The sequence below is a fragment of the Mastomys coucha genome, unplaced genomic scaffold (genome assembly GCF_008632895.1).
Source record: "Mastomys coucha isolate ucsf_1 unplaced genomic scaffold, UCSF_Mcou_1 pScaffold21, whole genome shotgun sequence".
Taxonomy (NCBI): Eukaryota; Metazoa; Chordata; class Mammalia; order Rodentia; family Muridae; genus Mastomys; species Mastomys coucha.
Genome location: NW_022196904.1, coordinates 90,318,984 through 90,323,164, shown reverse-complemented (window position 1 = coordinate 90,323,164; position 4,181 = coordinate 90,318,984). Strand labels below are relative to the sequence as shown.

Below are 4,181 nucleotides of genomic sequence, written 5' to 3'. Positions count from 1 at the left end.
CCAGGCACTGGGCAGCAGGAACTCAGTCACCCTCACACCAGGCACTGGGCAGTGGGAACTCACCCTCATATCAAGAATTTGAAAACCTCTTTCTGCTGAGAGTCCAAGGACATCAGGAAGAGGCAACTAAGAGATCCAAAGAGCGAAGGTTCTTTGTCATCCCACAGCTCGGAGGAGGTGATAGTAACGTGCAGCACTGAGCTAACTTAACAGACTTAAACCTCATATAACCTCAAACTAATAGAAAATTCCAACTGTAGGGCCATGGAGACATGGCTGAGAGGTCAGGAGCACTTGCTGCTCCTCCAGAGGACCAGCAACCATGTTGGATGGCTTACAACCACCTGTAACGTTAGTTCCCAGGGATCCAGTGCCCTCTTCTGGCCACTGAAGGAACCTGCATACATGTGGCACACACACTAACAAACAGGAACACACACATATACACATAAATAAAAATAAAGTTTGAAAACAATTCCCGCCTTTAATCCCAGCACTTGGGAGGCAGAAGCAGGTGGATTTCTGAGTTCGAGGCCAGCCTGGTCTACAGAGTGAGTTCCAGGACAGCCAGGGCTACACAGAGAAACCCTATCTCAAAAAAAAAAAAAAAGAAAAAGAAAAAGAAAAAGAGTTTTGAGATAGGAGCCCAAGCTCCTAATCTGAGAAATGTTATTAGCACAAATAGAAGAGTTTAGTATGATCACTGAGTTCAAAGTTAACACAACAGACAGCAGTACTTCTGTCACCAGGTGGGAACCAGGATGAAAGACCCTACTCGGTAACTGCCTCACAGAAAATACAAAACAGAAAATACCAGGAGAGGCAACGAAGCTCTGTCCCAGTGCACTTGATGAGCTGATTCCCAGTGAGGGGAAGAGAGCGAAGGGCAGAAGGGAACAGGAAGAGTTAAAAATGTACTCACGTGGGAGAAGAAGGCAGGCAGAAAGGCTACATGAACAGAAGTCTGAGGTGTTGCTCACAGATGTAAAAGAGGGGCTGTCTATAGGGCTGAAGAGCTTGCTTGATGGTTAAGAGCACTGGCTGCTCTTCCAAAGGACCCAAGTTTGATTCCCTAGCCCCCATACAGTGACTCACAGTAGTCTGTAACTCTAGTCTCTAGGGATCCAACACCCTTTTCTGGCCCCTCAAGCACCAGGCACACATGATGGGCAGACTAATACGCAAACAAAACAGCCACACACAAATAAGATGGCCTGGACAAACAGGAAGGCCTAACTTCTGGACAGGCGACGTCACCGAAGTATTTATTGACTCTCTTGTCTCAAACTCACTGTGTAGTTGAGGATGATTTTGACCTTCAAAGCCTTCCTCCTCCACCTCCCTGTTACTGGCATAGACCACCACACCCTGCTATGCATCACTGAGCATTGAACCTAGAGCTTTCTGTACGTGCACAGGGCACTCTACCAACTCATCCATGTCCCTGCTCACTCCCTACATCCTTCCCCAGACTGTGTCCTTGTCATTAAATGTCATGTGACGCAGCACATAAAAATTAAGCTACTCTGCACGGTAGAACCCACTATAAACAAAGTGGGAAGTACGAAACTACCTAGGAGGTGTCCCCTAGCCCCTTACCTCCCAAAAGTGAGAAGCACCTAGAAATAGAGCATTAGCTGGGCTTGGTAGACCAACCTGTAATCCCAGCACTCAGGAGGCTGAGGGAAGAAAGTGTTCCTTCAAAGCCAACCTGGGCCACTTGAAACTCCATTACAAATGAAAAGGGGGAGGGGAGAGAGAATGAGAACACAAGTGGGTAAGGGAGCAAGCACACAAGGGTGAGCACGCTGTAATTTGTCAGCTCCACACAAGCTAGAGTTCAGACTGGTCTGTGGAACACCCAGACCACGGTGAGCCTTGCAACTCCAGAGCAGGTGGTCCTGGCTCCGAGCAAGCCATGAGAAGCGAGCCAGCGAGCAACACTCCTCCTTGGCCTCTGCTTCAGTTCCTGCCTCCAGGTTGCCTCCTTGAGTTCCTCCCCTGACTTCCCTTCATGATGTAGACTGTTAAATGAAAAACAAAAACCCTTTCTTCCCCAAGTTGCTCTTGGTCATGGTGTTTATTACAGCAACAGACATGAAACTAACTGAGGGAGAATGGTGTGGGGCAGTGGGCAGTAATTTGAACAGAGAAGTTCAGAGGAAGAAACACGTAGTCTTTAAACACAGGGCTCACGAACGGCACACTAAGGTAAAACTCTGACTTCCACACAGCATGCTGGCACATCAAAGATCCTGAATATATGCACACTGGTCATGGGGTAGGTATGTCGTCCCTGACTGGCAGGGGTGCCTCCAGGAAAGGCAATGTCATAGTCACTAGAAAAGCCCCCCTGCTGCTGCCCTTGACCTAGTCACCCTGGGTGACAACACAAATAAAGGTGTTTCTCCTGCAGTGTTACTGGCACCCATCCAAAGCAACATATATGGGAGGTTATCAGCTACCAAACTATGTTTTACAGAGGATGGAAATAACCAAAATGCCCATCAGCCAGGAAATGGATGACTAAATTATGGGGTAATCATGCAATAAAATACCAAGTGACTAGGAAAATGAGGAAGATCTTTTTACACTGGCATAAATGAACTCCCTGTTACGTGAGCAAGAACAGGATTGTAACATTCTGCCTTTTACATACAAGAAGAGCTAACAACAGTAACGACAAACTGAGTGCCAGAATAAGCGTGTCCACGTGTCTCCACAGAGACAGGAGGCAAGGCCACACCAGGGATTTCTCCTTGAAGGAAGGAAGTTAAGGGCTGAGGGGTCCTGAGGGAACAGAGTCAGAAACAGAGAGGATCTTTTAGGGAAGAGAACACAAGAATATTTTGTTTTTGAAAAATTAACTAAACATAGAACCCTGCACATGCATTGCTTGGGCCCCTCTCTGAGTCCTAGACAGCCTTGAACATGAAAACTTGAGCTTCCCTGGGAAACTACCTTGGTGTGGAGTAAGGCGGCTCCTTCTATCCTCTGCCACCTAGTGTTGGGTGATGTGAGGTTTAAAAGATCAGTCACAAATGCGCTCGGTGTTCTTGGGGACAGCAGCTCTCATCGCATAACAGCAGAAAGGAAATCTTCCAGGGTTGAGCTAGAATCTGAAAGCAATCTTCAAGCTGAGACCTGAAGCTGGGCAAGGCTCTAAGGTTTATATAAACTGATGTTAAAGATGTATGTTCAAACATAAAAAGCAAGGTGCAGAACATCATTGTACAAACATCTGAGCTAAAGAAAAACAAAAGCAAAACAAACAACCACAAACCGTGAACTCGCACATCCGGGCAGATGCATAAGGAACTACATTTGGGGGCTGGTGAGATGGCTCAGCGGGTAAGAACACCGACTGCTCTTCTGAAGGTCCTGAGTTCAAATCCCAGCAACCACATACATGGTGGCTCACAACTACCCGTAATGAGATCTGATGCCCTCTTCTGGGGTATCTGAAGACAGCTACAGTGTACTTACGTATAACAATAAATAAATCTTAAAAAAAAAAAAAAAAGAAGAAGCTACATTTGGGCCAGGTGGTGACACAGCACATGACTTTAATCCCAGCACTCAGAAGGCAGGGGCCAGCCAATCTGAGTTCTAGGCCAGCCTGGTCTACAGAGTGAGTTCAAAGACTGCCAGGGCTACACAGAGAAACCCTGTTTTGGAAAAACAAAAACAAACAAACAAACAAATAAAAGCTACAATTAGGGCTGGAGAGATGGCTCAACGGGTAAGAGCACCGACTACTGTTCCAAAGGTCATGAGTTCAAATCCCAGCATCTACATGGTGGCTTACAACCACCCGTAATGAGATCTGATGCCCTCTTCTGGTGTGTCTGAAGACAGCTACAGTGTACTCACATACAGTAAATAAATAAATCTTTAAAAAAAAAAAAAAAAAAGCTACATTTAGGTTTCCCTGAGGAGGCAGGATGCTTTTGGATCCTTCTTTTTGATGTTGTGCCACAAGACCCCCCAAATGAATTCAATTTCAAGTGAATGTAATGTGGTACTCGGTGGGTAAAGGAGCTTGCCACGAAGCCCGATGACCTGAGTTCAATCCCTAGGGCAGAAGGAGGGAACACTCCTTCAGATTCCTACAAGGTGTCCTCTGACTTCCATACACATGCTAGGGCACTAGAGAGCACAGCACACACACACACACACAC

At 46.5% G+C, this 4,181-nt stretch overlaps 1 protein-coding gene across 4 annotated transcripts in view; it reads right to left on the bottom strand.

Annotated features, from left to right (window-relative positions):
- Arap1 (ArfGAP with RhoGAP domain, ankyrin repeat and PH domain 1) overlaps positions 1-4,181 on the bottom strand; it is a 64,645-nt gene that overhangs the window by 40,088 nt on the left and 20,376 nt on the right. The window contains exon 1 of one of the 4 annotated variants that reach the window (XM_031387582.1): positions 2,962-3,384. The exons of the other annotated variants lie outside the window; for them this stretch is intronic. The gene's annotated coding sequence lies outside the window, so the exon portion shown is untranslated. Of the gene's footprint in view, positions 1-2,961; positions 3,385-4,181 lie in introns of those variants that run through there. 4 annotated transcript variants of the gene reach the window in all.